Raw genomic sequence first — 21942 nt, 5'->3', positions numbered from 1 at the left:
TAGGAGTGCTGCCAAGACTTCGTGGTTTTTCATACTTCATACTGAAGAAAGGAGTATCTTGGTAACATGTTGGGTATTGTTTTGAGTGTCATTTTATTCACCCAGTAACCTAAAGTAAAACTTAAGGGTACAAACTTGGGAGGAATTGAAATGATGCAAGGTCCAAACCAAAACCACCAATTTCACATTTCTGGCTGAATGTAAGCACAGGAATCTTATCTCTCTTCCTCTCTGTCTCTCTCTTCTTCACCCACGCTTTGTTCCCTCCTGTTCTCCTTCTCTCTCTTTCTCCCTTCTTCTCTCTATATTTTGCATGGAAACAATGTAGAAAAAAAATTGTTTTAATCCATATTTTATTTAGGTAAACTTCCCTTGTTCCATGAAAAGGAGTGTTCTCTACTCCACTTCTTAATATGACTTCTTAGACTCTGATTGTAAGAAGCCATGCTTTTTACATTACTGTCTCAAAGTTTGCTGAAATGGAACAAGTCCGGGAGCTACGAAAGGGAGATAAGATACTGATCAATGGCCCTTGAGTGGTCTTTTTGTGTTGGCCTATCTCAAGGAAGATGGCCATCCCTGAGGACTAATGGCCCTTAAGTGGTCTTTCCTGTTGGCCCATCTCAAGGAAGATTGACAGCTCTGAGGAAGTCACAAGACTGACCCGAGCCGTCCCGAAATGTCTCGAAGGCTGGAAAGAAGGATAAAAAGGGCACGGACAAACCCCGAATTTTAGGGAGAGGTTTTTTGACACCAGATGCCTCTCTACACGAGCGCCTGCATGCTGAAGAAGATGGCTGCATGCTGAAGAACCTTGTTGGGCATCTAGGTATCCGATCTCAGATCCCTCCACCGTTGTCCTACTGCTGCCTATTCTCTCTTCTGGGATTGCTGCTCGAGACTCTGCTCCGAGGGACCTCGCTGCCCGAGACTCTGCTTCTAGAGACCACGGTACTCTGACCGTCTTTTCTGCGATTCCCCGATCTGCTGCTTGCAGCCTGCTACTCCGTTGCTGCTCTCCCCTGCCCTGGACCAACGTTAACAACGTGCTACGGGACGCTGCTGCATCCAGGAGGTGACTATTCCCCGCTTTAACGTAATTCTTGCTCTTTTCCACCTTTTTCTATCGCCTACTTTCCCTTCCCCATCACCCTAATTTTGGCATTTGTCACTCTCCCTTCCCCATCCCCTCAATTGTCTATTATTTCCAATAAACTGGTCGGATCAACATTTGAATGCTTCTTCTTCTTAATCTCACGCCGGGCATAACATTATTAAAAGAACCTTTGCCTCACTCCTAAATTGGAGCGAGACACTGATAAAAGAAGAAAAAATAAGGAAAAGAAAAAAGATATTTAGATATCACTTGTTCAGTTTCTTCAAGTTGAAAAGCACGTCTTTCCAGAGATGCTTTCTATCCTTAGTCCTGCACAACATGAAATATGGTTGACAGCTATATTACCACACTGCAGATTGCAAAGCAATTCACATTCACACTTCTAAGTGCCTCTCCTTTCAAGACTTATGGATGTATGCCAAATTACTTGCATTATGGTATATGGCCTTCTATACATACTTTATAGAACAGGCCTTTGGTTTCCATTAAAATCAATGAAGTAGAGTCCAAAACAGATTTTCTATAGAGTGTACTGGATGTCAAGCAAGGTTAATAATAAAATAATACGTATATAATACACATCTTCAACATACAATCATATTTCTATTTTTAACATGGTATTTTTGGTATTTAGGATAGAAACTCCACTGATAAATTTAGCGGTTGGGTTATGTTCAGCTTTCAGTTTTTGCCCTCACTAGTGTATGTGAAAAATAAATGTACAATTTAATACACTACTTAGGCAATGTTTCCAAATGTAATGGACCAGCAAACATTTAAGGAGCTTAAGGTTTTATGCTAGAAGAAGAAAAACACATTATTTCAAAGGAAATGGGTGAAACACGAGATACCCTTCAATACTTGTTCATCTAGACAAATAAATGACTGTGCCATCTCATAATGCCTCATTCTTAGTCTCTGAGTTTGCGTGTTTTATGATGGTAGTCAAACAGAGAAGTTAAAAAAAGATCAGTAGGAATTATAAAATAATATTAATTATATGAACTATGAATATGCTTTAGTCACACTAATATGATAAATGAAGCAAATTTATAGTTTTGTAAAATAACAGACTCATGAAAAACAGGGTAATTACAGGTCAGATTTTGGGGGGGAAGAGAGAAAGGACATGCTTTAAAGACATCTGAGTAAAATCACATCTTCAGTGAATTTATTGAGACTAATGCTAGACTGAGGTGAAGGAGCAAGACAAGCAGAAAAGATGTAAGAATGAGTGTATAGAGTGAAAGGGTACATTTCATCTTTCTATTTATTGATTTACTTTTTCAATGAAATTATCACTTTCCTTTAGGCTTATTGAACCTAGAAGACAGCAGTGATGTAGTTTCAAAAACTGCCTTAAATCTAGAGGAGCAAAGCATGGAAATCACTGTTGCTGGCTGTTTTCAACAAGTTCAAAATCCGTAAAGTTCTACTGATGTTAAAAGAATATGGTTTACTAGAGTGGGGGCATGGTGGACTTGTAATACATATTTCTGTATAGCATTGTATTTTTGGCGTCCATGGACACTGTAGGTCTGTATTCTCTTGAATGCAAATGGATTTCAGACAGTGTTTTTCTCTATAATTGTAGCATATGTGAAAACTGCTGATCTGTATCTCAAAGATGGTCTCTAAAATCACATTCTGTGGTTATCAAAAAACAGTACCTCCATTTATCAAGATAGCTTGAAAGAAATTATAGGGAACAGTCAGTTACATGTACTGCAGATGATTATCCACATGTAAAGGTGAAAATGAAATAAACTGATGCCATTTAAGAATATTGGCATGATTAGTAAGAGAGAAAGTATGTCGGTTAATTTCAAAATTCTGAAAAGGAATTTCTGGGGATTAAATATAGTTCATAAGAATTACTGTACTGGGTCACACTTCTTATCTCTGAAAAGGATGCATGAAATGTGCTGGGAATAGATTACAGCAGAGAGTGCAAGTACATTGTGGTCTTTCGTTTGGTATGCCCACATGCTTCAGTAGTTACTTCTGGTAGGTCTAAGCCTCATGTGTTCATCTAATCTCTTTCAAAATCTTGAATATCAGCCATGTCACAGAAAAAAAAAAAAATAAAAAAATATTGTCCATGGAAGTGGTTGAACAGAAATTCCAGATCTAAAAAACGAGAAAGTTGTATATTTTCTTTACCAAAATATAAGAAATCAGTCATAATTATGTAAGCCTTTTCTCCAGAGTTTTGTCAGCTCTAAACATCTTAAACTGTGTTGGCAAAAATTCAGCTGAGAGTCTGTAAAGAGCATGAAGACAAATAAAAGGCAGAAAATTCAAACTTATGAAAGAAAGTTGCTGATATCCATTGAATTAAAATCATTTATAAATTTAAAGACAAATTTTTAAATGGCAATAGCTTTTTTCCTTTTCAGGTCAAACAGATGCTCAGTTCAAGGAAAGTGAGATGTTTGAAGATCTTTACAACTTATATTAATGCAAAATGCATGGTTGAGTCTATAGGAAATTACTTGCTAACAGCAGTACGTGTTGAACAAAGGAAATAAATTTATGTTTAGTAGTACTTGCTCTAAAGTTGAGTTCTGCTCAGATTACTGTAGCAGCCATCTGAATATAGTAAAATTTATGACACAATAGCAGGTGACTATCACCTGCTTCAATCTTGAGATAAACTGTATTTGCCCAGATATTATTTCCCAGCTGTTATTAGCTCATTTGTAGCTCACTGTAAATGTTCTCCAGGAGCATTTTGTGAACTGCCCTGGAGACCGCTAGGCAGATCCTCAGCTGCTGACAAGGAAAAAAGGCATGAGTGTGAGGAAAACATTGAATTCTCACTTGAAGTCCCTGGTGTCTCATGCAAGGACCTCCTGCCAGAATATGTTAGTCTAGCTCTTTGATTTCTCTTTTGTTCTCTACTGAGCTGAGTGCAGCAAGTCCAGAACTATAATATATTATAATCTGTGTTTTAGGGGCCTAAGAAAAATTTTCAGAACAAGATTATATACTTATTTAACTTTGGAGACAGCTCTCTGCATTTTTGGCATAGCTTGAATGTGGAGACCAAAGTTACAGCTCCTGGTAAGGTCCTGCTAAGTAATGTTGAGGCCAGCATTCAACTGAATGTGACTGACAGAAACTGAGGATGCTGATATCTTTGCACAGTGTTTATGTATGGTCTAGTATGATGTGGAGTTTTCATTATAACATATATTGGTTTTATAATCCCAGAATTGTGAGGAGAATTAAATGTCTAATATTCACTAATAAGTCTGTAAGTCTTGAAAAAATGCTGCTTGCTTGCAGTGGAAAGGAAAAGTATTCAGAAAACATAAAACTATGATGTATTAGCATAATGCCATTGAGAATCAAGTGTTACAGTCTTTTATATTTTTTCACTGGTGTTCCATAAACATGCAACATATCAGGTTAATATATCAAATAAGTACATAAAGTCTTCCTACAGTGCATAAGTGTTCCATATATTACTGTTAAATCTTCTGAGGTTAAGTGAAAACAGAATGCAATGTACTCTAAATAAATATAGAGGCACTGAGTCATAATAGAAAAAAATTAAATTATCTTTTTACCCTAAGAACTGTGTCAGAATCTCTTGGTGAAAATGCTGATAGGTTGAAATCAGATTTTATTTTTTTTACCTTTCTCAGGGATGTGCCAATTTCAACAAAACCTTTCCAGTTTCAAGAAGGTTTTTCTGGTTAAAAGTGAATAAAACTTAGAAGACCCACCTGGCCAGTAGATGTGTGTAAAGTAAGACATTACAAAGGTCAGTCTGTTCCCATGACTGCTTTACATGATGGCCTTGAACCTCAGCTTTCATCTGAGGTGAATGCCCTCCCTCTTGACAGTAGTTTCAGTTTCCCCCACTGCATGTGCTTGGGTCTGTTTACACATACACATAAGTGATCATTTGGGGAATGGAGCTACAGTCTAGCTCTATCACAGGGAGCCAATATGGGGTCCCTATTCCTAAAGAGGAGAAAAAAATGCTCACTTCCCCCAGAAAACTTTTGAATATTCCAGAAATTTTCAGTAGAAACAGAATTCTGACCGAACTAGCAAAAAGGATAAAAAATAATCAGGACCTGTCTGGATGCCTATCTATACAACATATTGTAGGGTACCTGCTTTAGCAGGGGGATTGCCCTCAATGGTCTCTTGAGGTCCCTTCCAACCCCTACAGTTCTGCAATTCTGTGATTCTGTGAAAACTTGCAAGAAATGAAAGTATAATTGGAACGTTAATATTTCTGTAGATAAACACTGCAGCACTAAGCTATCTCCTGATCTACTGTAAGTGAAGCAGCAATATAGAACAGAAATCACCTGACAGAGAGAAATGTTGTCCATTTATTTTTTTTTTAATCTGTGGACTTGGTGACAATTTCTTGTTAGGTTAAAGAAAGGTGTGTGGAAGTTATAGACTTCCAAAAAAGCACACCCCACTAAATGTTTGTGGGGAACAGGCTGGCAGTAGGTCCACCCATGCAGAGGCCATGTATCTGAGCCAATTGCTTATCTGCCAAAGTGACCCTGAAGAGCTCAGTCCTGCATCTGCTGAAGACAATAGGAAAAAAAAAACAAGCAATCAACAAACAAACCCAAAGCTAACCCCATAGTACGTTCACTTCTGTGGCCTTATATCTGCTTTTCATAATACCCTTTTACTTTGCATCTCATTTAGCTATCGAGCAATCTCCTGAAACATACATTCTTTCTTGTCCCCTTGATATAAGGTTTTATTTTACTTAGAATGTTTGACTCTTATTTGCAAAGACAGGATAAAAAAGCATTTTATTTGTGCTATGAAATGAGAGTGGAACAAGCTCCTACAGGCGGGCTGCTTTGTTGAGTCAAATTTATACTCTCATTTTGAGTGTGGAGCTTATACCATTCTTCACTTCACAGGAAAAGATATGCTTTACACTAATACATAGTAATCTCTGTACATTCCCTTCTCACTTTCTTTGCTTTCAGCCACACCTTAGTGGGAAATTTCTCTGAGAAATTAACATGGGAATTGGCTCGCAACCGCATTTTCAAATATATTTATCAGTGCAGTTTTTGTACTGTTATGACAAAGAGATTCTACTAATAATAGTAATTGATTTTTGATAACAGATACAACCCAGACACTAAAAACTGCTACTTACGGAGTGTTTATTTTCCTAGTACATTTTGAACATGAAATAACTTAAATTATTGTTATTTTCAAAACACCTCTTGAATTGGAAGTGGTGAGAAAGAATTCAAGATATTATGTTCAGAAGTCTAAGAGGTGGTGTATTTTTTTTTCTACAAATATTAACAATCAGGAGAGAAGATCTTGTATTATTTTTGTTTTCTGTAATCAGTATAAATAGAATGGTTGTATATGATAGATAATGCTAGCTATGTCAGTATGGGTGTCTTGCAAAAGCTAAATAAATAAAAAGTGACTTAGCTTCTATTTACCTTGCAGCAGGTGAACAAATAATGTGACAGTGAAATAAATTATTTTTTCCTGCCAGCTAAGCATCTCGTCAATCCTTCTTACTAAAGTAATGAAGCAGGGAAACAATATTTTGTTTGCTTTTCGCTGTGGTAGAGAATGTTCACATCAAAAAAGAAGATAACACTTCACATTTAAGGATAGCTGTGGTATGGTTTTATCACCTTCCTTCTAAGTCATGTATTGCTTTTTGTTTTAAATCAATCTGAGATCTCTCTGGACTATCCTGTCAGGAATATTGCCTCCTAGCAGTTGCTAGAAAAAAATTCTAAAGAATAAATATGGGTACTGTGTACTGGAAATTATATTTAAGTGCTGGGTTACTTAACTAATTCAGGATTTTTTTTTAAAGCAAGCACATGCGTCTTCTGCTGATATGATCATGTTCAGGTCCTCTGAATTCTTACCTGCTTGAAAAGTATGATGGCAATACTGCAAAAGCAATACAAAATACACATTTATTTGCCTCTAATTCACTTTCACTTTTAAGTCCTGACTTCAATTTAAATCTGAGAGATCAATTCAGAGCAAAGTATCTGTAGAATTTTAGAGATGACCTTTTACAGAGAGAAAAGTGAAGATGGTGCTCTGTTGTTTACTTCCTCTGACAGAATTCCGGGAGGGCTTTTTTCCTTGGATTCTTTGATATTACACTAGTAAATCCACTTGTACTACCAGTCTTGAACTTCTGAAAACCTCCATAATATGTGTATCTGACAGATTTGAGAAGCAGTGGGAAGTGAATGAGTGTGTGCAAAGCTGAATCCTGTTGTCAACTGGGAAAATTGCCAGCAAATCAATGAAGCTTTTCATTAAATTCAACGTGTTTTACATTAAAGTTCATTTAGGCCCCCTCTCTACAGCTGTTAAAATTATGCAGGTTAAAAAACTTATATGAAATTTTACTTACTTGCAAAAATTCAGTTTTGTGTTGAATCTGTTTTAAACTCATGTGGATAATTTTGAAGTACCTGTTAAGGAGTTGTATAGAGTATGCAGTTTCTCTCTTTTTACTTTCGGTCTTTGTGAATCAATTGAAGCTCATGATGATGGTTTCCCGGGTACTTATGTGTGCATACTTGGCAGCAACAAATGAAAATATGTGTACATGGTTCGTTTGTGTCTAAGAAAGTTCCTCTGTTTATGAAGGATTTTTTGTTGTTGATATGTAATTAAGATTGTTCTCACCTTTCTCCCTTAATTTTGGATTTTTTCCTTTGTTTCGTTTATGACGACCTACTTCTTTTATCAATAAATGTCTATAAGATGTTGAGTCCCAGACTTCATGAACCTTGAGAGCTCTATGGAACAAGGCATACGTTTATTCCCTAGATGTGGAAAAAGGGATGTCCTTTCCTGCCCATCCTGAGGAACTATGAACCTGGAGGGGAATGCACCACTGAAGTTATGTGCATAGGAATGGTTTTCCACAGAGGATACTCTACAGCTGTAAAACCTTAGGTCACACATTTGAATTCCACTCAGACTGGTTCCTAGGTCAGAATGCAAAATTCCCAGTCAAAGGCTGTTTACTAACTCCTTTGAAGTGAGTGTATGCCATAAATTCATTCCCTCATGTCTGGGCACCGATAGCAGCAACTGGAGGCCTCGAGGCCAAGAGAAGACAAGAGGTCCCCTGGTACAGAAGCCAATTACATTCACTGATATTAGACCATTGATGTATCCTATATATTAATTCAGGGACATGAGTTTTGAGCATTGACAGATTAATTTCTATTAAAAGAAAAAAATATCCACAAGATGAAAAACACTTCTGCAAAAAAGCACTATCAGTATATGGCTCATAAGACAGCTGCAGAGTTATCCCAAAGCACAAGAAGAGCCAACAGTTACTTAGGGTGGGAATCAGTAATGGATTCTCGAAGCACTGCTTAGGGGAGTTCAGATGTGTTTTGAGGAGATCTGCACTCTCCTACAGCGCTGGCTGTCTAGTGTATGTCACAGAGGTGATCATACCTACCAATTGAGGTATAAATATTTTTCCAGCTTTATCCATAGTCTTCAACCTCAACAACAGCAGAAGCTGCAAACCTTTCTGAAAGTCTTTGCTACTTTCCCCTGTCATATATTTTTCTGTCAATGTTTTGTGCAAACTTCATAATTTGTTTTAAAAATACTGCTTTCAAAGGTATCCAGTTACATATTTCTTCTTATAATGAATTTCCATTCTATACATTTCAAATGCTTATTTTCATGGCTGGCATTACTTCTGATACAGTAATTCCTGTCCTACATTGATTATACTTCATCAAAGTGTTATGTAGTTTTAAAACTGCCCTCTAATTTAGACTAAGATAAGTTTAAATTTGGTGTTTGAACTTATTCCTGTTTGTGTAAGTACTAATGCAGTAACCTCAGAAATGATAGAAGGATACAGGCACGTTCTCATAATTGTCCATGCTTCTCTACTGCTATTTTCCTTTGTTTCCACCAACAGTAACCTTTAATTATATATTTAAATTGTTGATGTTTTTTGTTAGTACCAGTGCCTATCCGCTAATTGCCTGTTGTTCAGATTTCTATCATTTTACAGTCATCCATGTAGAAATAAGGAATTTACTTTGGTTTACTGTATGTTGTCAGACAACTTTCATGAACAAAGGGAGTAATACTGTATCTTTTGGTGACGTGAAATAGTGGTGAAAGAAGCAAAAAAATAAAAATAAAAATTACACAGTGACAAGAGCAACCGTGAACCGTCAGGAATGTAAAACGACTTCACTTTGTTATCTCACAGCATTGAGATGCTCATAACAGTTTAGAAAGTGTACCGCCCACACCACAGGATCTTGCTCCTCTTTAATTTTCTCTAATTTGTGTAGTGAATAACCAAATACTCATAATGCAATTAGAAGATAATCAGGCTTGTAATTATGTTAATTGCTGGAGACTTACATCAATCCTCCAGCAAAGTGATAGGATTTCAGGGGAACTGTTAACATTGGAAGAGAGAGGAAGCGCACATGAGAAAGAAAGAGAGATTGGGGGAGTGAGTAAAATTGATGAACAGCTTAGGCTTGTATCATTGAGCAACAATGAGAATACAGTGGTGCAACAATTGAAAAGGGCCTCAAGGGAAGAAGCTCAGAAAATTAGGTTTTAGGTAGCAGCAACTCAACCTCTTTTGTCTGTTTTCTTCCCATAAATAATCATGTTGTGCATCTATATTTATTGTAATAAGCCCAATTCAGAGAAATCAGATCCATAGCTGAACAGAGAACAAAAGGGAACTGTTCAGCTATGCAGCAGATTGCCATGTCTCCCACACCACTGAAAGAGCCACTGTATTACCTTCTGTCCTTGACTCCTGGGGGTATTCTTTTCTCATGGTGATGTCCGATATTACATTTAAAACCATAATACAGCAACTGCAATGGCCTGTCTCAGGACTGTCATGGATCAGTCATAATCTGTGAGGAACATACAATACATAGCAGACTGACAGAATTTATAAAATAATCCACACTGGAAATGCTTTTTTTTTTTTTTTTTTTTTTTTATTTGCCTTTTTTTCTGTACTGCATCTGGGCTGTAGTGATTGTTTAAGCCCTTTGAAAGTCAGTTTTGTCAGTTGACATCTGATATTAGTTGTAGACCACAATTGCATTTTATTAGTGTGGCTGTTCTGAGTTTACAAAATAGTCTTCTGTGTTTAGACTACTTGCCAGAAATTGTCTAACTGCTTTTAAATAAATAAAAGTATTATTTCTAAGATATTTATTTATAGTACTTTAGAAGATAGTTTATATGTGGGAAGAGAAATGAGTAGGAATAAAGGAACTTGGGCTCCCTTTACTCCCATTTGATCTTTTCTTTGCAGATGCCATGATGTTGACGAAGATAATGAATAAACACAGTTGTTTTGTGTTTTTGCTTTTGTGTATGCAATTAAACTAAAGGGCATTTTGCAAATTTTACTGAAATATAAAAATACATTATCTTCTCCAACTTCATGGAAAAATACTTGCCATATATTTAAAACTGGCATCATACTATTATTTATGAACTCCATAAATAATTATCTAAAGAGCTGAGGGATTTTATACAAAGCATTTAAAGATATGTAAATATGCTGTTTCAAAATACTTCCTACATGTGACCGTTGTGTTTTTTGATTCAGATTCAACTGTCAAGTGTCAATGGTCTTTCCTACCATATAATGTCTTTAAAGTCCAATTAAGCTTGATTTCTCCATTCTAAAAACCCTAGAAAGAATCAAAAGAAACACTCTCAAGGGCTTTGTCTACTAGAGATTTCTCCCCTGTTGTTTCTTCAAACAGATGAGTGCTGCATACTTTGGCTTCAGCCATGACAACACAATACCCATGAAGCAGCCCTTAAGTATCATTCTGGTGTTCACACAGCAGGAGACTGGAGAACATAAACCCAGTATAAGCCCAAGTTTCCAGACACATAATTCCTCAGCTCTGTGGGGCTGCATGACCCTGTTTGGCCCATCCTGGTGCATCCTTGTTACGGAAGTGTGGTGAAGATGGGGGTTCTGAGATGCTCCATATCTCTTCCAAGGCTCTGCAGATGTCTGAAGGAACTGCAGTTGTCAGAAAGAAAAAAAAAAAAGACTAAACAAAATGTGTGTAGGGGGCATCTTCAGATCAAAACAGCTCAGGTGAAATCAAGGGGAACATTACAGCTTTCTCCCTCACTCCACATCCTGACCACACAGCTCTACACACACACATCCTAGCAGTGCAAAGTGGTTGTACTCTTCAGCAGTCCTCTCAGTCAAAGACACAACTATCCTCAGCTTTAATTTATACAGGAGGGCACACCTGGACCTTCACTGAGGTACAATTTCATTTTACCTCAGTGCACTTCCAGCATTTCTGAAAGTGAGGTTTCAAATGCCAGGAGTTTCCACCTGTAGAAGAAACTGATTCCCTGGGAAGAAAGCAAGTTTTTAAAATTAAAAACAAACAAGCAAAAAAAAAAAAAAAAACCAAAAAAAAAAAAACCCACCAAAATAAACAGCACAAAGCTTTACCTTTTCACCTACTTCCTCACCTGAACAGCTTCACTGTCCAGTTAATGCCTAGCACAAGGTCTTCATATGAATGCAATTATGAAAGTATCTACAATATTTGACTAAATTTAGGACAGTTGTCACTAATGAAGTGTAATTTACTACCAAAAATATGTATTGTTGTAAATGTGTGTAGAATTTTAAATAACTGTCATCCCAACCTTATGCATGGTGTAATTTTACTGTCTTCTGTTGAGGTTTACTACAGATACTCTTCTAGAGTTAGGAGAGAAAGTAGAATGGGTGGTGCAAACAGGGAAGGTTTTAGGTAAGGAACTACAGGTTAAGGAATAGTATTCCAAGTCAAAATTTGAAAGAAAGGAGGTTTTGTTCAGTTAAAACTTCTATTCATGCTTCTCTTGGAATCTTCTTTGGATTGTAACTATCAGGAACAAGCTCCTTAGAACTGCCTTTATGTGTACCTGGAATTTGGATTTGCTTGTGCAGGTGGGATGAAGGGCTGATTTATAAATCCCAGTGGCAGTATCATGTGAAAGACTCCCTTCAGGGCCTCTTGGCACTTTCTGTTGGTAACACAATAACTGTATTTTATGACATTGTCCAGGACACGGAGAATGGGCAAGAGAAAGCATTATTATTCACAAGCCTCAGATACTGGTTCAATACTATATTTGTTTTCACTAAAATGTCTTTACTCCTGGCTGTCAAATCTTAGGAGTTTTCTACAGTTTAATTCAAGGTGGTTTCTAAGATGGTTGCAGACTCCCTATCGCTGGTCCTGTAGCTGTCTAACTTTCTCAATCATTCATTTGCAGGGTGGCTCCATAGTTTCTAATTAAAGGCCTTGAAAATTTCTGCCTAATCTGATCAGGGTTCTCCAGATTATTTAACACTTTATGAGGCATCCTGTACTTGAAATAGTTGAAATAAATCAAACTAGTAGAAACGACTTGGACTCGTTATCCTGACACCACCCCATATACCCCCTTGCTCCCATGGCTAGTACAGTAGATCCCAGCCTCTTTTAAGTGAATTGCTTCTACCACACTTCTTTGTAGGCTGATATCTGAGAAGGCTGCTGTACAGGGATGAAATAAAGGCACAGCAAAGAAATAAAAAATATCAATGTCCGCCTTTGTCAAGATGAAGAACATAAGAGGAATTTTCTTTCTTTAATTCTGTGGAAGAAATGCACATACTTTTGATAGAACATTCTGTACCAGCCAATGACACAAGGGAATAGTGGCGCAGGCAGAAAGAAATAAAAGATTCAGGAAAATATTCTGTGATTTGGATGAAATTCAGACCACAGAACTATGTGTCATAATCAGGAGGACAGGAAGAAGCAAAAGAAAAATTTCTTAACATCAATGAAAATGTGTACATTTTTAATGAGTTTCTCCAAATTGTTGCAAGCACATGAGCAATCTCATAACAGTGCATGCAAAAATGGAACCTGGAATTATTTTGCCCTTTTAGAACATCACCTGTTTCCCTGTTCATGACTGTGAAGTTCAAGGAAAAAAAAAAGTACTTAGTTCTTATTTCCTGTCTTTGTACCTATCTCAGCATGCAGTTTATATAAGAGCCTCATAGACGTATGTCCTCCTATCTCTTCCCCATCTTTTGTCTGCCATGGGTATATTTGTTACTGTGCACTACTGCTCTATGTTGGATCCATGTCTTGGCATTCTTAGATTCGAAGAGTGCAGTGACAGTGACATATGTATGTATACCCTCAGTGACAAACAAGGCATTTCAAATACTATGCATCCTCTCTATATATACACATAAATATTTTCCCGTGTTTCCCCCCTAATAAAAGTTGATTATGTGCATGTAGGTGCACATCTACCACACATATAGGAACAGCTGCTGTAATAACTGCTGCTGCTGGATCAATGCAATACTATACAACTCTCTGTGGTAGCAGGACCTTAACAAATTAAGTTTGGAATTATTAGTATTCCTTTGTAGAAAGAACACTAGCTTCTTCTACAGCAGAGTGTGAAAAGCTATGCTAGTGAAACACTAATACTGCTGCTAAAAATGTTACTTACAGAGCAGATTACCACACAGTTCTAGGAGGAAAATATATGGATATGAAAAATATATGGATACAAATCAAGATAGTTTACAGTGTACATGTTCATGTGTGTTTAGAAAACAAAATGGACCATCACTGAGTGCGCTGTTTAATTTAAGCTTTGCAGTGAGGAAATGGTGCTTTCTTCTAAATGTGTCACATTATTCTGGGATTTATGTGAAATTTTGAGTAAGTCTAAGCTGTGTTACTCTGAGACTGTCATGGTTTGATGATTTTTGGTTACTGGCATTCCACATCATGTAGTGCACTAGGAGTTAAAGTGTTAATGCTTTTATGTTTTCTTTGCTTTTACTCTGTAATTCACATGGGCTCAGATGTTTGGACTCAAACTAGTTGCATCTCATTAAAAACAAACAAACAAACAAACAAAACAACACAAACCCTGCTTTTAATATTAACTTTAGGAGTATATTTTAAAACAAAGAGTTTATGGAGAAAAAAAAAAGATACATTTTCTTTTGTACTTTTCTGCAGATTGGCTACAAGGTACACAGTAGCCTGGCTTGCTTGCTTATTTGAATTTACAGCCTGGAATGAAAATAAAAGGAAGGCTGTGTTGAGTGGAAAGCAAGAAAAGAAGTACCTTCAACAAAACTTGAATGAAACTCCTATCAATTTTGCCCAGTCTATTGTCTCATCTGCCAGTTTTTTTCATCTTGTGCCAGGTTCTCTAGATGCTGGTTAATTTTTCCATACATCAACTGCTTTACACCTGAGTAGACTGGCTTTTGTACTGTAAGAAGAACAGGACATCACTAACCCACTGTGACTAGAAGCCAGACTGCATTTTGGAAACATTGCCTTCGTTTGGAGGCTCTCCTCAGTACACTTTGTGGAGGGTAATCAATTTACATCAGGACATGAGTTGGGCTTCTCTCTTGTGACCATGATAATATAATTAAAAATCATCCTGAAGAATCTTACTGTGCACTTCCACCAGCTGTGCCTGACTCATTTCATTCATTTGATGGCAGTGCCCATCTTGGATGGTCTCCAGTGAGTTCTTGTGTTTGGAAACGTGTTGTCTTTTGTTTTATGTGGCCAACCAAAATCCATCCGCAAATGTCCAATGTCCTCGTTCATTCTCCATACACTGTTACATTCATCAGATCTGCTTAATCATGAATAACCAATTACAAGACATTTATTTGTTTGTTTGTTTGTTCTTTCCTAACAGACATTTCTAAAACTAAAAGGTTTGATTTTTTTACTATTCTTGTAATGATGCATAATCTAAAATCTGCGTGAAAGACTTATACTTGAAAGGAGGCCACTGGGTTATCAAAAGTTTCAAACGACTGTGGAATTCACCCATCTCACTGTATTGTGCTGGACTTTTTCTGCAGACAACAGGTAAGGTTGCAACTAGAAGTCATAATTTCCTGCAGCTTAGAGTTAGATACGTGTTTTCTTTTGGTTTCTTCAACCCTGTCATTGAACTGTCTCATTTGACAAGGTAAATTTGCTTGCTTTTTTCTTTTTCCAAAACAGTTCACAGCAGTGGTCATCATATTTTATACAGTTGCTTTGTGATTCTATCACTTGCTTTAGAAGGGGACCATCACTGGCCCTGCTCGACTTTTCTCATTGGGCACAACTATACTTGCTCCACAGTGTCTTCCTTTTCTCTTCCTTTCAGTTTGCATTGAAGTTTTTATTTGTTTTATAATACCTGGAGGTGATGATGAGAAATGTAGCATTTCTTCCTTCTTTCAGTGCATTACTTTCTGCTTTAATTTCTTAAGTGCATGAGGCCCTTATAGCCTAATGAATGCAAAAATAAAGAGATGCAATTCTGTGCTAAGAAATTAATCTCATGGAATTCTGAAGAACTGAATGAATTCAGTCAGTGGATCTCGCTGAAATTGTAAGATACAGTAGAAAGTTCAGAGATTCTAAGTCAAACAGTGTAAAAATTTGCCTGTTTCTTTTTGCATATTTCTGACATTTAACCGTGATTCCATGATTGCATGGTGTGATGTACATAAGTCCTGTTTCAAGAGGGGCTTCGGGTGTGTCTTTAGATTCATCCTATCTGGAAAATCTGTGTCAGATTTGTACTATTAATCAAGTAGCTTGATTAAAACATTGCTCCTAAAAACTTAAATCACTGTGAGATCATTAAGGTCATTAGACATATATGCATAGTTTTGAAATAAACATAACACACGTTCTGTAATACATGTTTATTTTCTACAGATTAATGCTATAATGGTTTTCAAATGTTTTGAGACAGTTTCTTCAGTTTTGTTTTCTTGCTACAAAAGTCAAGAGCCTGTTAGTTGCTTTTTCCTGGAATGATGTACACCCACACCTCCCTTCTGAGTCAAATGTCAGGCAAATGAAAACAGAGATTAGGAGGCAACATTTGTACACATTCTAGAAATTTTCAAGAAGAAACTTAAATAGTTTCTGCATCTGTTGGGAAGATGTTCTTAAAGCTTAATTTTCTTTTCAATATTTACCTCCACCTTCAAAGTTAGATTTACTGAGTTATAACTTTGCTACAAAGTTCAAAGTATAATTCAGTCTTCAAGAGAAGAAGTTCTGGGGTGAAATTCTGTATAGATTAAAACTTATATTTAAAATAAATATGTTACTAGTAGGAACTGCTTCTGTCCTATCAGTATATATCGATGTCCCTTTTGGAACTATTTAATAACTGCAAAATACAGACCAAAAACTACCTCTGCTCCCTATACTTAAACACACTTCTTGTGTAAGTGGCTTAAAGTGGAGAAAACAGCAAAATCTTAGTCTAATGTTACTGATTATTTTAATGCATTTAGTTTAAATTTGTACCTGACAAGTTTCACTTGTTTCAAGTAACAGCATACTTACTAGTTTCCAATACTAGTTTAATGCTTATTACACTCCTTCTATGTAGATACTGTGACCAGAAGCCTAATCACATCTTGGTATAGTAGAATGTTGTCTTTTTTAACCAGAATCACAGAATTATCAAGGTTGGAAAAGACCTAGAAGATCATCCAGTCCAACCATTACCAATACTTCCCAGCTAAATCATATCCCTCCCTATCCATAACCACATTCCAAGTAGGCGAATTTTTTAACTTCTAGCAAGCGCTTATATACTGACTGTTCTATCCTGACTGATACAGTTACTTTTCACAAAGTTCATGTAGTCTAGTCCAACTAGTTTCCAATCTTGCACTGTATCACATGATTATGAAGCACACCTAGCTGTGTGTACATGCATGTATGGTACAAATCGCCCATACAATGGGGAGGCTGAGGCTGATGTTTGTCCCATTGCTTTATCTGCTACAGGCTGACACTGAGCTCCCTAGGGAACAGTTGCAATTGACTCCTTGCAACAGTTCTCTACATCTGCAGCTGTCTCCCTTCTCTTGACTTTTGAGATGTTTTAAATATATGCCTTGGCTGCATTCCATGTGACAGCTTTGGCAGGTGACTGTCAGGGTCAGAACAGTTGAAAAGTGCTGTCACTGTTCTGTCCTGTCAGAAATTCATAAAATGGAGGTCTTCCATTTGTGGTACATCTTCTGGGACTGTAATATTTTACAAGAATCTTTAAACAGGCTTCAAGAAAGAGAATTTATCTCCACTTGTATGGAGTTTGGGCGACATTGTAGAGGATTGAGCCTTCCAGAAACCAAGTTCTGATCATGGTCTTTACACTCTTCCCCACTACAAATGCCTCAAAAGGGCTTCTCAAGATGTATCCAAGGAAACTCGTTCACCCTGCAGTGAAGTTACACCTTCCACAGTGTGCAGTAAGACCTACTACTTGCACATGAAGAAACAAATGTAATGTTAATGTAGACTAAATAGAAGCAAAAAGAAAGGCAATAGGAAGACTTAGACTACAGCTGTCCTAGGTACACAATGAATGGCTTTCTGAACTCCACATACATAGCCAGTGGCTTTTTAAACATTGATAGTATCCTGTGAGACAAATACCAATGCTAACTTGCCCTCTCCACGCTTTCCCACTTATCACTCTCCACTCATTAAGGTGATTGGGATGGAGAAAACAGTGTTAAAATTACTTCTAGAAGGAATGGGAACAATCTCCATACACATTTCCACATTTTACTGAATTTTTCGAACTCATCTTCTACTGTACAATGAGAAAAAACCATTTCCAGTATTACAATTAACGTGACAAATTTGCATATTCAGGGATAATTAGCAGACCAGATAGCTGTGAGAAATGATTCTGTCTTTCATTATATCTGCATATTGCTGCATAGCGATAGATTACTTTTGTCAGCCTGACAAAAAATTCTATTGCAACATTAATGATGTGTAACCTTTTTTGGGGAAAAGTTATAACCTGATATCCTGTCGGGAGAGGAAGGAGAACTCATCCAACCAATGGCAGTCTGTCTTTCTGAAGTAGTTGATTTCATGTTTTTATCTTGCTGCTGTTCCAGGAAGGCACTGAAAACAATGCCATCAAATTTCTTTATGTGTGTAAATAGGAGATAACTTTGATCAATAAATAAAAGGAATAAGGGGATGTTTTGACCATATCAGGTCAACCTAGGCCACTTATGATACCAGATACTGTAGTTATGTCAGTGGTTCTTTAGCAGTGGTCCAAGAAAAACGTAGTTTGTACCTTTCTGTAAGCATTTTCTTCTGATAAGACTGAATTTCTACATAGCTCACATTAATTTCTATCAATAAGTATAGTTTCTATGACCTGGTAGCCCAAACACTAACCCTTCTGTCGATTCTGCCCTAACTGAAAGTGTACCCTTGTAATCTGTATCCTCTGGAAATTAATGATCTTCATTTATCAGCAAAAAATATTTTCCTAAACATATTGTGCTTTCAGGACTCTGTGAATAATTTTATAGCTATTTGGTACGTTTGCAAACCCAATTCTAACTTCATTCTTAAAGGAAGCTGCATACTTACTCTATCATACACCCTTACTAAGGCCAGCCTTCTGAGCTCACAAGAGCCCCCCAAAAAATCAAGATCTTTTATCTTCCTTGCATCCTAATCAAATCCTAACTTGATCTAGGAAATCACTCCCATTATCTCAACCTCACAGGTATGTATGAATAGATTTTCCTCTGTCCTGGCTTCAGCTGACAGTGCTGACAGTGCACACCAATGCACTGGTTGTTGCTGAGTGACAGGAATACACCTGAGTCCAGGCTAAGCAGCTCAATGGAGAAGAGCCACCATGATGGTGTGGTGGCATGGGTGTGGAGCCAGGGCAGATGGCCTAAATTAGGCCAAGGGTTATTCCCTACCATATGGCATCATGTAGAATGCTATAAAGCTGTGGGAGAGTTGGGGTTGTGAGTTGCTGCTTAGAGTATAGGTTGGGTGGCAGTCAGTGAGATAGTGTGTTGAGAGTGAACATTGGTCAGTAAATAATAAGGAACTGCAGAGTTTTTATGCACATAGTGCATATATATGTAAACTATTGCTACATTTTCTTTTTCTGTCTCAGTGAAGATTTTTCATCTCAACCCACAAGTTGTATTTTGTTTCCAGATTTCTTCCTTACCTTAGTAGGTGGACAGTGAGCAAATGGCTGTGTGGTGCTGGGCTGCTTCTGGGTTAAAATAAAACACTTACTTAGAGATATTTGTAGCTCTACTGGACGTATCTAGCTACAAACTTTGTTCTTCAATCCATTTTGCCACAAACCCTCACCTAACTGAACAACTAAACAAAGCACTAATCGATGCATCATGTGACAGTAAATCTGATGATTCCGGCCTACATCTAAACTTTCAGTCTAATAAAATCTACCAGATCTTTATTAGATATTTATCAGATATTTCATCTCACCCTTTGAAAGCGATCTGCAGTCCTGTACCATGCCATCAGTAAACCAAAGTCTTTGATATCTGCTATCATGACCACGAAACCTGACTGGAAGTGGCAGTTGTTCAGATCTTGTATATGTATAAATAATATGAATGTGTTCCTGTCTATAGTTATACCATACTCGATTTTCAGGAAAGGAACAGATTTAAGAGATTTATTTCCTCCTGCTCATGAGCCAGAAGACTAGAATAAGAACTAGAGCCAGAAGAGAAAACCACTTAGGAGTAATTACAGGGCTGTTATGAGTTGCTAGAATTAAGTTAAAGCCTGTGTTTGTGACTGCAATGCAGCCATCAAAAAGTAACAGTTTCTGTCATTAAAATGACTGCAATCTCTGCTTGTCAAATCTTGTTCTAATTCCATCCTAGCCCCATAAGCAAGACAGTTCTGCCAGATAGCTCGTGTAACATTTCCCATCAGGAGCATCCTGAAGAATTCTAAGGATTGGTCCACAGACTGCATTATATTTGGCACTATTTCCACCACTGTAACATCAGCATTTCAAAACACAGTAATCCAGAGGAGCCAAAGAAAAGTCATGAAGTGTTTTACTCTGCTGGCAATAAGACCTCTGGCTTTGAGGAGTGTGATTTCCATGTAAATCTTAAATGACAGCTCCAGTACAAGCCCTTAAATGCTAGCTCTAGTTGTAGTTATGTGATATGTGTCCACAAAGGATGGACTGCAACACTCCTTGATGTCTCAGTGAGAGAAGTGAGTAAGCTTGTTTACCTGGGATTATCTTCAACTACTTTGGGATTCTACAATGAGTTTATCTAAATGCACATTCTCAGGTCAGAATTGGTTCTGTCATCCATATAGGCAGCCTGTGGAGGCCTGTTCCTTTTGAGAAAAACACTTAGTATTTCTGTTCCTTGAATTGTTTGGGTGGGGACAGATGGTTGTGACAGACCTTGTATATTCTCCTCTTCACAGCTTCTTCAATAGTCCGTAAACCCAATCTCCCACACCCTACAATTTGAGTTCTTGGCTTTATATCACCAAAAGTTGCTAGTTGTGCTAAATTTGGGAAGCAGAATGGTTTTTGAAATATGGAAAAGTATCCAATAAGGACCAAACTAAAGTGATCAAATTAATTGAAGACATTATAAACCATATTTAAGGCTATCTCTCCATGGGTTAAAAGCTGGTTCACTAACAAAAGATTTAAATGTTTGCCACTCCTCTACCTCAGTACAGCAGTAAAAGTTCTGAAAATATGATAGCTCTGTACTGTACTGAACAGAATAAAATCATTCATCTCAGCCAAACTCCACTTCTCTACTAACAAAAGTCTTACATGTTATATTTATAGAGAATGTTTATTCTGTAGTGAAAATGACCATAAATCCTTACTATAGCATCAGTCCTGCCTATTGAGCTTTGTATTCTTATAAATGTTCCCGTGGGAAATCTGAAGTTTGACACTAGTAGAGTATAGTTTTAAAATATTGCAGATGGGGTGGAACCCAACATTGTGTTGCTTATTACTCTGGTGATCTATCTAATGGTATTCCTTGCTGCTGAAATCTAATAAAAAAGAACATTTTTGAAATATTAGAGATTGGATTAAAGCTCCTAATTGTCTCTTTCATAACCAGGGTAGGTCCATATTAATAATTCTTTACAGTGCCATTCAAAAGACGACATCTGTTTCGGCATACATTGTGAAACTCAAGTCTGTTCAGTGCAGTTATATTCATTTGTTACTTTCCATGAACAAATGTGACTGCACATTTATTTAAATCTTTAGAAACATGGATGAACAAACAGAAGACAAAGTAAAGTTAAACCTGAATTGGAGACATGCTGTTAAGGAAGAAACAGTTTCTTCCACAGTAGGTGGTTACTGCCTCTGCTATAACTCAGTGCAGTAACTGAGATGGTCAAACTGTGCTTCTTGCATTCATTCTCTTAAATGGACATTTCCAAAAAGACTGCAAAAGCCCCAGTTACTTAGTGAAAGGTCATAAGAAAGAGAGAAGAAATGCCAGGAACAGAGGCTGACCTATTCAGAATATAATCGCACCTTCTTTAAAAAGACATCTACATTACAAAGGGTAGAGATATTACTGTATACTTCCTGCCTCACTAATGCAGCTGCTACAAGTACTACTTTCAGAAATGCAGTAGGCGTGGTTTAAAGTTTTAGGATTCAGACTTCTTTTCTGTTTGAATTAGCAAGAGTTTATGCACTGGAGTGACAGAATTGCGTTTTCAATGTACTCAGCACATTTCAGAGTTTGGCCTATTGCTAGAATTGGTGGCAATGCTGTTGAAAGGTTTGAGGATGACAATCACAAAAATGCTGTGCTTTATTTGCTGAAGCTCCTGAGTATGAACATTTTTTATATTGCC

At 37.1% G+C, this 21942-nt stretch overlaps 2 long non-coding RNA genes across 2 annotated transcripts in view; one reads left to right on the top strand and one right to left on the bottom strand.

The window, feature by feature from the left end:
• LOC116652960 (uncharacterized) overlaps positions 1-21942 on the top strand; it is a 44951-nt gene that overhangs the window by 22375 nt on the left and 634 nt on the right. The gene's annotated exons all lie outside the window — the stretch shown is intronic.
• The window catches only part of LOC146761764 (uncharacterized), a 55685-nt gene continuing 44790 nt past the window's right edge, over positions 11048-21942 (bottom strand). Inside the window, exon 3 of the long non-coding RNA XR_014942527.1 lies at positions 11048-11183. This is a non-coding gene — a long non-coding RNA (uncharacterized LOC146761764). The remainder of the gene's footprint in view (positions 11184-21942) is intronic.

The sequence above is a fragment of the Coturnix japonica genome, chromosome 2, assembly GCF_054131305.1.
Source record: "Coturnix japonica strain WE chromosome 2, WE-NBRP24, whole genome shotgun sequence".
NCBI lineage: Eukaryota > Metazoa > Chordata > Aves > Galliformes > Phasianidae > Coturnix > Coturnix japonica.
The sequence above is the reverse complement of the archived record's forward strand: the minus strand, read 5'-3'. Positions and strand labels throughout refer to the sequence as shown.